Source organism: Oncorhynchus tshawytscha, linkage group LG09, assembly GCF_018296145.1.
Source record: "Oncorhynchus tshawytscha isolate Ot180627B linkage group LG09, Otsh_v2.0, whole genome shotgun sequence".
In the NCBI taxonomy this organism is placed as follows: Eukaryota; Metazoa; Chordata; class Actinopteri; order Salmoniformes; family Salmonidae; genus Oncorhynchus; species Oncorhynchus tshawytscha.
In genome coordinates, this window is record NC_056437.1 from 24,966,207 (window position 1) to 24,978,960 (window position 12,754).

A 12,754-nucleotide genomic window follows, 5' to 3' on the forward strand; every position below is an offset into this window, starting at 1 on the left:
GAAAATAAGAATTTGTTCTTAACTGACTTGCCTGGTTAAATGAAGGTAAAACATTTTTTTTAAAGACTGATCAAATGCACATCCTTTAGTGGGTGCAGGGCCAGAAAAAGTCAGTATAAAATAAAAAGAACCCACTCACTCAACTCCACCACAGACCTTTATTAATAAACAAACCGCGTTTAGATCCTGCATTGTATGTGGGACCTGTCTGTGACAGCCCCCCTCCCCCCTCACATTAACATTCATGGAGCCAGTGGAGCATTGCGGACTGCGTCCGTGAAGCCAGCGCAGCATTGAGATACGGTGGTGGGGGAGAGAGATAAGAGGGCCGGGAGGGAGGGTGATATAGAGGGTGAGGAGGTCTGTGCCGGGGCATTCATTCCAAAAGGTCACCCAGTGTGTCTCTCTGGGAAAGGTCAGTGACCAGCCTGATGCAACGGTCATACATCACCATTATTACTGTAGGCCATTGATTGCTATGGAAATGAGGTGGGCTGTAAACACGGCAGGGCAAGGTCACGCCATTGGTCAGTTATTACCGTGTTTAGAATACCTGTCATCTCACAGTAAACTCAACCTCTGCCTGCACTACCCTACCTACCTACAGTACGTACTGGAGGACAGATAAGGACAGGTAAGGAGGACAGTCAGGGGACTAGCCATCTACTGTCCTCCCCGTCTCCAGTGTGTGCTTGGAATCAATATGGGCCCACTAGCAAATGGAAGACTACAGCAGTCCTGCTATGGCATGTATAAACTCACATAATAGGACTATCAGCAGTCGATACATTACAGCTGAAGAACCTGTTCATCTCATTTAGAAATCACACTGACCAACTCCAGACGATGGCAACAAAAAGGCTAAAAGGGGAATAACGTAAGTGTGTGAGTGCAGGAGAGCAGCCGAGCACAGCAGCATTCAGAGATTTATGGGATGGTAGCCGTTATAGGGACAGTCATTTCAGGTTTGTGAGTGTGTCAGATGGCTGTGACAAGAGAACGGGACAGAGGAACACTGAGCTCTGTGATTTCCAGCCCCAAGACAGAGGAGGTGATAGGTTGAAGAACAGGTCAATATTGGCATGTCAGTGAAGAGTGCTGCCTTTACTCATGTAATGCGTGAACAATAAGAGACTCGCCATGCATCAACATTCATGGAGCTGTGGTCGATGGGGGCCATGATGTTCACCAGCTTACTGTGGATGTGGAACCTAGACAGATACGTACGCAAGAACAAACAGCAAAAATAGGGAATACCCACCATTTCAACTATGTTGTAATTCACTCTGGATAAGAGTGTCTGCTAAATGACTCAAATGTTAATGCAATGTACATGTGTGTAACTGTGGTTTGTCCGTTAATAAATGTGAATATTTGAGTCCATGTGTTAGTTCAGTGTGCCTGTGTGTATAAGATAAACACAGAGAAATACAATGGGCACAAAAGGCCCCAAATAAAAGGCTGACCACTTGCAATAAATGGAAAAAACAAATAGCGTAGTTGACATTTTTTTTTAAATATAAATGGAATTTATGGAATAAAAGATCATTGAAATAACTGAAAGGACTATAGACAAACCAGCATTAGAGGAAGTGAAATCTATTTGTTTTTTCATAAACGAACCAAGGGTAATACATGCGGTCATTGGGGCCTCCACGGACAGAGAAACACAGATTGTTCTGCAGTGGATGCTAAAAACAGACCTACTACACCCAATACTGCTAACGGACATAAATGGAACAAGACGTACATGGAAACAAGGGCACTCAATTATTGTCAGAGTTTTAATGTGGAGAAAAGGAAATATTCTAGTGAATCAATATTTCCTCACTATACCTTCACTGTTCCCTCCACTCAACTGACTTTGCGGCTCTTGTTCGCCTTGGTGGCCACTTTCTTTTCGATCTTACTGCGAAGCTTCTGAATGGCTAGCCTTTGTCTGGAAGAGTAGGAGAGGAGAGGACGAGAGGACCCCTATCAGACAAAGCCTACAGGGGTAACCCCAGATCTCAGCACCACACACACATCACTCACCTCCCCATAGCCACCTGGTCGTTGGAGTCTGCAGCACTTGTCTTGCGTTCAATAAGCACCCACAGAAGCTGTTTTAAACAGAATAAGGTGAGCGGAGGAAAAAGAGACCAAAAGGGGAGACTGAGTGAGAGTCAGTAATCTGTCTGTCTGTCAGACTGTCTGACCTGGTCTGACCTGGTCTGGTCTGGTCTGTCTAGATATATTCACCAGAGTACAGAGCTCCCTCTCTCCCCCTCCTCTCTGACCTAGCAGCAAATCCATTCACTTAACCTGGACCTCTTCAACACCGTCAGCCCAGCAGCCAACCACAGAACCTAGGCCCAGACCAGCCAGGCCCTGCCAGAATGAAGCACCACTGGGCATCAGCCTCAGTTAGAAGAGTAACACAGTGCCAGGACCCCAGAGGATCATCAGCACTGGACCTCACAGTACAACATCTTAATGAGGACAGTGCTCATTGATTCACACTCCATTCACACAACTGACTCTGACTACACATCACCCCACACAGCCCCACATTACAGGGAGTAGTTTCATTACTCAGCCCTGTTCCTTTGTGTTCCCCCCAGAGATAATAACGTCTCGTCTTGACTGACTGGACCATTTCGTTTTAAAATCGGCCACCATGCAGCCCTCTCCCTGACCCCTATCAGGAGAGAGAGAATCTTCATTAATGTCCCCAATTAACCCCTCTGGCTCCCCCTCTATAGGGCTCTCTCTCTGTATGGCCAGCTTCCAGGCTCTGAGACAGGGAAAGATAGCGAGAATGGGCACTACCAAGTCACCAGCAACACAACATGCACGTCCCCATAGCTTTCCTCATCCTTGATCAGGACGTAGGTTAGGAATGTGCATATCTTGCAGTTCCTTGGTGAATGTAACTTAAAGCTCCATTGGTGCTACATAATGACTCTAATCCAGTGTGGGAGTGATCGCTCTGTTCACAGACATGGTTAATGACTACGCCTCAGCTGTACTGAGCGGTGTAGAGAGAGCCATTACAGTACTATAGGAGTCAGCATCACACACACAAATGCACAACAGTGATTTATGGCATGCACAGAGTTGCTGACTAAAAATGTTTCGGTGGATGCAAAGATCAGTCCAGCTCTGGCCTGCTGTGAGAGGTTAACCACATTAAAACCATGTATTACTGGAGTATTACTAGAGCAGGCTTAGTCCCACAGGGAACGGCTCTGAGCTGCACTTCCGGAGCCCTCAGACTGGGGGAGACTGGAATGACATGATGTTGCCCCCTGAAGGACCAACTATAATAACAAGGGCAGTCTTGGTACTTCACACGACACAATGTAGATCCAGGCACCATTCCCAATGAGCACAGCATCGCTTACTCCTGATATGCTGCCTGTAATACACGTCCACTTTTGTAACAAAACGGAAGTGTGGTATCAAACAATAGATATTTTTAGGAATGCTTCAGGCCTTGTGTGATGATTGTTTCATGCAGAAGGGTTGATATTTACCTGGTGATAGAAATCATCATCATCGAAGATCTCCTCGTCCAGATCATTCAGACGTGTGTTAGCATTCAGCAGCTGCTTTGTCCCCTGAGAGAGAAGAGAGAGGAAGAGGAGGGGAGAGGGAGGGGTGAGAACGAGGTAGAGAGGGAGAGAGAAAGCTCTCTGTCATGTAGCGATGCAGGAGGTGAAGCCATAAACTCCAGATGTGGCACCCCAGATAAACAGGCTGCTCTCCAGATAAAGTGGCACCTCTGGAGGAGGAAGAGGGATGGCTGAGCTGCGCGGGTCCTAATCTAAAACTGCTGAAACAACCCTCCCGTAATGTATTTAACAACCTACAAATGCTCCTTGCTTGAAATCATTTTGGGCCGTGACATTGCCTACATTTCAGGTTAATGAAGTTCACATGCTGCATTTGCTGACTAGATTAAGTTAAGATACAGAACTTAATGTATCTCAGTCAGTTAATGCTGTAACAGATGAATGCTTAACAAACTAGAAGGAATCTGACTGAAGAGGGGTTTCATGGTGAAAGCTCCCACCAGAGATAGATTCTTCAACGGGCCAATGCAGCTGTTTTTATCAGTAACTTTGAAGTACCTTATGGCCTAAACTCACCAAAGGTGAATGTATGAGGCATGTGTGTGATTTATTTTAGAATGCATTGTTTTGAATTATTATGACCCAACCGAAGTAGGGAGGGCGGGTTGTCCGCTTTGACATCGTGCTCAATTAGAACGTGTCTCTATTTTTGCATTTCATCGCTGGCGCTGCAGTCAAACATTTTTATTTTAATGTAGTCATTATTACATTTTTTTTTAGCTCATTTGAATTGGAAGAGACAGCTAAGGGTTGAGGCTTTAGCATACATGCTAAATTAGGCCAATTCATCCACTTTTGGAAACACAACATTGCTCTCAGCAAAGATTATTGGCGATATGGACTATCCTGCTTGCATACAGTCACTGCTCTGCCTGTCCCATTCTTTCCACCGCCTCGCTCTGCTTGCTCCACCAGGTCACTTCTGGTGAGTTTTTAGCAAATAGCAATTTCTCAAGCAAGATTTATGCTAGGACTGTCTGGGAATGGTCTGAGTGGGGAAGGGAAAACTGAAAACTAGCTGTTATTGGCAGAGTGGTCTGGAACGCTCTTTCTTATTGACCTATGAAATAATTTTACAGCCGGGTGATGTCACCAGGCAGGCCAAAACTCCATCCCACCTTCTAATCTCATAGTGTGGAAATATATATAAAACACAGGAAACTCCCATCTTTGACTGCACTGGGCCTTTAACTAAAGTGCTTCTTGTACAGTTAACTTTAGTGGGGTGAGTTCTCACTAGTATGGTTATAGTTACCAGGGCTTGACATTAACAAGCAGGACAGATTTTTTACTTGTCTGAAAGTCACGTGTCCCCAGTCCCCAAAAAAGGTAACTGAAATTGCGTTGTATGATCCAAGGAACCACTTTTCAAACTACAATTAATTATTAGGCCAATTACCATGAGACAAAAATGTAGGCTATCCTGTAGGCTTCTTTGTATATTCAAGCCTGTCTCAAAATACAACATTGCCCCTTTAAGGCTCTTCTGGAGGATGGTTGGACACCCTTCATAGCCTATAAAATATTGAAACATTAGATTACAAGTACAACTAAATACTTTTCATCAATATAAAAATAAAATGTACTAATTAAATCAGGGATCAAATGGCTAAAGTAGGCTATTTCAAAGCAAGGTAACTAAGGCATGTTTATATATAAACTTGTAGGGCTAGAATATTCCGGTTTCAGGGTAGATCTATTGACAGCATGGGACCGTACAAACCCTGTTTGCTGACCAAAAAGTTGCTATAACTGTGGAAATAACTCACTAATTAGCAAGGAATATACATTCCTTGCTAATTAGTACATATGGTTATGTGCTTTGATCTCAAAACACTCACAACCAGGGAAGTGTCAAGGCAGGCTGCTCCTGCCTGTCAATGCAATAGTCCTACTTGATGCGCTCTGCAGAAATTGGGAGAACAGCAATACATCGCATCCAGAGGACAAATTATCCAATTCTGATCAGAGTAATTGTTTGATATTGTGATTTTACTTGCCGCGGACAAGCGTTAATGTCGAGCCCTGTTTACAGTCAAAAGGTGGACACGTCAATACACACACTCTCAGGCTGCTTTCGCTACAAGTTCCCTATCCTATATCCCTCTGCAGTGGTGGTCTCAGGTAGGGGAGCTGTGGCCTCTAGCTTGCCCAGGACTCCGTACTCTGAGCGTCTGGTCTGGGTGTGTCTAAGCAGGCTCTTCTTGTCCATCAGCACCTGTTCCACCTGGGTGAGGATGTTCCTGCCAAACGCCCCAAAACCATGAGAGAAGAGATAAAGAACAGTCAGAAACAATACCTTAACTCAGTTTGTATTATTTTTATTTCACCTTTATTAACCAGGTAGGCCAGTTTAACAAGTTCTCATTTACAACTGCGACCTGACCAAGATAAAGCAAAGCAGTGCGACAAAAACAACACAGAGTTACACAAACAATCTTACAGTCAGTAACACAATAGAAATATCTATGTACAGCGTGTGCAAATGTAGAAGATAAGGGAGGTAAGGCAATAAATAGGCCATAGAGGCGAAATAATTACAATTTAGCATTAACACTGGAGTGATAGATGTGCAGATGATGATGTGCAAGTAGAGATACTGGGGTGCAAAAAATCTAAAAGATAGATAACAATATGTGGATGAGGTAGTTGGGTGGGCTATTTACAGATTGGCTGTGTACAGGTAAAGTGATCGGTAAGCTGCTCTGACAGCTGATGCTTAAAGTTAGAGAGGGAGATATAAGTCTCCAGCTTCAGTGATTTTTGCAATTCGTTCCAGTCATTGGTAGCAGAGAACTGGAAGGAAAGGTGGCCAAAGGAGGTGTTGGCTTTGGGGATGACCAGTGAAATATACCTGCTGGAGCGTGTGCTATGGGTGGGTGTTGCTATGGTGACCAGTGAGCTGAGATAAGGCGGGGCTTTACCTAGCAAAGACTTATAGATGACCTGGAGCCAGTGGGTTTGGCGACGGATATGTAGTGAGGGACATCCAACAAGAGCGTAAGGTCGCAGTGGTGGGTAGTATATGGGGCATTGGTGATAAAAAGGATGGCACTGTGATAGACCACATCCAGTTTGCTGAGTAGAGTGTTGGAGGCTATTTTGTAAATGACATCGCCAAAGTCAAGGATCGGTAGGATAGTCAGTTTTACGAGGGTATGTTTGGCAGCATGAGTGAAGGAGGCTGTGTTGCGAAATACGAAGACGATTCTAGATTTAATTTGGTTGGGGAGGCTTAATATGTGTCTCGAAGGAGAGTTTACAGTCTAACCAGACACCTAGGTATTTGTAGTTGTCCACATATTCTAAGTCAGAACCATCCAGAGTAGTGATGCCATTTGACAAAATTTGATTTGATTCTGGTTAACAATTAATAAGAACCTTACTGTAATAGTTTTCCATTCAAATGGTCAAAGAGATACAAAAATAGCTTTTTAGCAAAAAACTATTTCTCAAGCTAAAATGTTGCAAGGGACTGTCTGGGAGTGTTCTTAGTGGAGAGGGGGAGGGATATGTAATCTTGAAAACTAGCTGTTATTGACAGAGTTTTTATGTTAATTTATTGTTTTGGTACATTTACCCCTTTTTCGTGATATCCAATTGGTAGTTACAGTCTTGTCCGAACGCTGCAACTCCCGTACGGACTCGGGGAAGGCGAAGGTCGAGAGCCAAGCGTCCTCCGCAACACGACCCCACCAAGCCACACTGCTTCTTGACACTGCTCGCTTAACCCGGAAGCCAGCCGCACCAATGTGTCGGAGGAAACACCGTACAGTTGTTCACCACCTCATGGGTCTCCCGGTCATGGCAGAGAGGAACTCGCTTTGTTATTGGTATATATCAACTTATACCGCCTGGTGATGTCACCAGACAAGCCCTATCAGGACATAACACAGCAAATATATTCATACTTTTTAAGTGTTAGTTTCATCAGCTGTTGTACAATATGATACAAAACACAGGGGGGACGTTTGACTACACTGAGCCTTTAAAGCCGGAAGTAGGTTGAAATTCCAGAGCATTTAATGTTAATCAGGAGAGTGGTCCATGTAGCAGAGTACAACGTGTGCTGTCTGTGGGTGTGGAAGAGAGACAGTGCTGACCTGTGTGCTCCCCAGGTCTTACCCAGGGAGATGGGCCTATTGTCTGGGTTCTGATGGAGCAGCTGGTCCTGTAGCTCCAGTGGAGAGCCTTCAGGGCTTTGTGACCTTACAGAACATCATACAGAGAACATGCTGTCAGGATGTAATATACAAACAGAGAGATATGGGAAACAAGAGGGTAAAGATAGAGGGAAACATGCTATGAATATGGTGTCTAAAGTAAACTTAACATTGGTCTTTGTCAAACTCTGAAATTACGATTAGTAGTAAATATGATTACACATTTTTAATGAATTAGGGATGTATGAGTGTAAATGGCATAACGGTGCAAGTCAAATCCTCAATATTAGCTGGGTGGAAAAGGGAAAATAATAAAACAGAGTTATGCAGCATAACAATAGAAAATATAACTTCACTTGTCCAACCAATCTACAGAAAGTATTCCCCCCAAGCATAAAATGTTTTGGAGCAGATCTGCCTCAGCTGTTGTTAGTCCACATCTTGTCAACATCCATTAAAACATGCCACAAATCCTCGAGACTTTGCCCTCCAAATCACAGGTCGTAGGACAAGAAAGGAGGTGGGGAACACTTGTGATTCCTTCCTCTTCAACTTTAATCAAAAGTACACTGGCACGCTGGAGCCCCCTCCCTCCCTTTCATAATAATGGGCCGCTAAAAATTCAGGAGGCAGGCTCCACATCAATCACTCGCCAGATTTGAGTCCAATGTAATAAATATGCAAATGAGGAGAAGCCAGTGTCTCGTAGCTTTGAGATCAGCGCAGGGAGAAAGAAAGAGAAAAACTGTATTAATTGCCCGTGGCCAGAGGAATCCTATTACTGTGGGCATTGATTCTAAAATTGTGTGAGTGATTTTCATGAGGGAGGTGGACTACCATCACGCCTTGAGAAAAATAGTATTAGAAGAATCACGACAAATCTGTCAGGTTTAAACAATAATGAGAGAAAGGCAAACTAGCGTTTCACATATGATTCCACTGTGGAAACACAAGGATTAAGATATTCTTATGAGAAAAGACAGAAAATATTATTTGGTTATGACAATCTTCCTATAGTGATGTTTTTACTGAGAGCCAAGCCTACTTCAGATTCTAGTCACATAGTTTGAATTATTTTCTACACACCAAATACTAAACCATAACACTAGCTCCAGCCTTGTCCACCAAGATTAAAAATTAATGTTTCAAATGCCATTGCGTTTAAAGTAACTTATTTTACGCACTAATAATCACTGCATATGCAGGCAAGCAATACTAATTTTCTAAATCTGTGTCTGGGAGATAACATGTCTAGACAAAACATTCAGTATTATCACCACATAATTTACTGGGTTGTAAACTTTAATGTGTGTTTTTGTGTCATATCCCTTTTTTCTCAATTTCCCCCTGGGGATCAACAAAGTTAAATTAATTTCATATTCTTGGTAGCTGTAAAATAAAATGTACTGTTTAAAATATAACCAGAAACAATGCACTCACTATTCTTCAACGCTCCAGCAAACACTGCTCCACCCCTCTTCTTGAACTATGGGAAGGTATGTGGTTGTGGCAGCTTATTGGCTGTCAGAAGAGATTTCTGCATATTAATTTGCTCCTCAAGTAGCTGGTCCCAAAGAGCTGTGAAGATTCAATAAAATAATGACAAGGTTGTCTACTGAGAAAAAGAGATGATAATATGGGCTTAAGTTGTTTCATCATAGTGAAGAATATATATTACACATAGCAGGTCTATCAAAATACATACCAAGTTGATCTTTCCAAGCTTTCCCTTTCTCCACCTCTTCATCCACCTTCTCTTAAGAAAACATCATCACAGCTCCCACATCGTCAGCTTCATCCTCCATCTGTTCATCCTCATCTTCCTCGTTCTCTCCATCCTCATCATCATCATCCTCCTCTTCGCTCTCTCCAAAGTGATCCATCCCCTCTGTTAGCTTATGTAAGTCTGTCTCTGAGGGAAGTGTGATGTCCGTCTCCTTCTGCTTAGATACCAAGCTTTTCTTCTTAGCAGTGTCACTCTCAATCTTTTCATCATCATCTCCATCTTCAGCCTCTCCATCCTCCAGATCAGCATCATCAACGTTGTCATCTTCAGCTTCCTCCTTGTTTTCATCATCATTGTCCTCATCCTCTCCTAAAAACCCAAATCGCAATAGAATGATAAGACCAGGATTCAATATTACATTTGAAAAAAACAAACAGATGTTCATTAACAACCATATGGCAATAAAATGTAGCATTTCTAACTAATGCAAGCAGTTAAGGATGTAGATGGCCTTCCACTCAGCAGCTGAATAATAGTAGTGCATGCCGTGTACACAACAGCTTAATGCTGTAATCAGTGGTCTTCTAAGTTTAAATTGATTAGCTGTATGACCCGTGTTTGACTTGTAAATCTTTGCCTTAATCAAGGCATTTTGTTTGGATAAACAGGGATTAGCTTGATTAACAGCAATGCAATTTCTCCATGTAATAGCAAAAAAAAAAACAGCCCACTTGAAGATGTAGGCCTAAGCTATTCTATGTTACATGCTTATTGTAATTAAACGTCTAGACATGATATGACAATACACAGCTGAGCATAGATTAAATTGGAAATAAGGAACCTACATCAATCTATTAAAGCTACGGTATCTTGTTGACCAGCAAAGTGTTATGATAATAATTATAGGAGACGTTAACAAGATTATAAGAGAATCTAGTGTGGTGTGAGAGGCACATTTACTTGTAGATTATTTTGAACTGAATGATGGACAGTTACAAAATGTAAAGGTGTCCCTTGCAGAACCACAAGAGGGCAGAATTCTACAAAAGACTATTTTCAAATACAGTGCCTTGATGAAATTGCTTTTGAAATACATTCTTCCTTCCTCCAGTCCTATTTATTTATTTTTTATTTAACCACGCAAGTCAGTTAAGAAAAATATATTATTTACAATGACGGCCTAGGAACAGTGGGTTAACTGCCTTGTTCAGGGGCAGAACGACAGATTTTTACCTCGTCAGCTCGGGGATTCGATCTAGCAACCTTTCGGTTACCGGCCCAATGCTCTAACCACCTGCCGCCCCCAAAAGGGTGGGCATGTATCCTAAGGGTAATCATGTATCTGATTAAATAAGTAAAATCAAGGTTACTACCTTATCGTTTCACCAGTCCAACCTTGTCCGTTCAATTCCAGGGACAGAAGGAGAAAAATATGCATTTCAAGTACTTGAACCCAAACAACCAGCTCTCATCCAACTTTCTAGACGGGTTCTTTATTTCCTTTCCCTGTGGTCAGTTGCATTGATTATCCAACATATATGTTTAACATTATTATAAATGACACATTCATGTTCCAACTCACCAGAACCTTCGATCCCCTTTAGCATGTCTTTACGAGAGGTTGCCAGAACCTTCGATCCCCTTTAGCATGTCTTTACGAGAGGTTGCCTTGCCCAGGTACCGTTTGTCTGTCTCTTCCAGCAGAGTTCTAGCTTTATTCCGGAGGCCACTCAAGGCAACCATATCATCACCACCACCACCACCCTCAAATGCCTCTACCACCTTGGCTTTCGTTTCTGGGAGGTATCCAAACAGTGAGATTGAATGATTGAAAATTGCAAGTTTATAGTCATATCTGATCAATATACAAAGTGGCTGGCAATAATAGCTTACTGTTCAGGATCAGAATGTTACAATTCAATCAGAAGAATTCTTCAGGAGAAAGAAAAGTCAAGTGGAATAACTGACAGGATATTGCCCCTCTCCATAAGGTCATGTCAATGTTGATTTGTACTCTTCAGCATCGAGCCAAATAACTAGCAATGACAATGAATATAAGAGGTTTGGAGAGATAAGAATACTAGCTAGTTAAAATATTACAATTGTCATCATAGCTAGCTAGCAGCAATAGCAGAATCATGTTATTGGAACTGGTGCAGTGGGTGTTCATCCTACCTCACAACAAACACATGTCTAGGTGGATGGTTGCCAGTACTGTTGATAACTTTTGGCTAACAGGGTAGTCATTTTGAGCATCACAGTCGTTTATATAGGTGTTTCGTGCTTTCAGTGTACTACTAGCCTGTTAGCTAACTGGCTAGCTTAGTTTTGCATGCTACCCGGCGTGTGTGTAACGAGTTGATACATGAAAACGGAAACATTGTTCTCAAATTGAAAGCAAAATATACCTATAAAACAATACAAATAATGTAAATCATTATCATCCCCTGGATCCGTGAACTTGGGCAGAGGATTTAATCCTCGAGCTGTTGTGATTTGTAGCCAGTCATCGTTCTATGCACTCACAACTAACACGCGTTAATACCTACGTCATCAAGAGGCGACTCAAAGATCAAAAATAAAAATTGATTGACGAAATAGATCTGCAACAGTTTAACTTCAAGCAACCGGAGGTTGTTGTTTAGGCTATTGATTTTGGATTATTAAAATAATTCAACCAGATAATGTCGGGTGGACGAATACTATCCGACTTAATTGTTGTTCAGCATAATACACCTTAAACCCTTCAGATAAAGTGGGTTGTAATATATGGTAAATTAATAATATACTTTCTATATGTTGTAGGCCTACTTCTATAATTAGTGCCACAGGGTTGTGACTGCAATTTTTTGGTGCCAATTCATACATGTAGGATCTCATTATCATATTTAAAAAATCTTATTGCATTTGAGAAATATGTAGGTCTACCGTTATATCATGTGTTCTTAATTTATAGGCTTGATCTTCCTCTTTCCAAACTCCTATCCACTTATAGAAGAGGCCTGCTCAGACATCCTCATGTCAATGTATCTGATGATGGAGAGCTGAGCAGCGTTGTCGACGTGGATGTGGCCCTCTGTGTACTGTAGTCTAATCAGTGAGTGGATTCTGTTCATCAGACACACCCAATGTCAGGGATTTAAATAACATAACACTAGGGCCTAGGGGCAGTTGGGTACACTGTACTTTAGGTCGACTGTTTAGAAATCAAGAAGTGTGCAGAAGGTGTGTTAGAAGTGAGTGAGGAA

The 12,754-nt window shown here is 42.2% G+C and overlaps 1 pseudogene; it reads right to left on the minus strand.

Moving 5' to 3' along the window:
• Positions 1-144: 144 nt before the first annotated feature.
• On the minus strand, positions 145-12,043 carry LOC112259074 (annotated as a pseudogene).
• Positions 12,044-12,754: the final 711 nt, after the last annotated feature.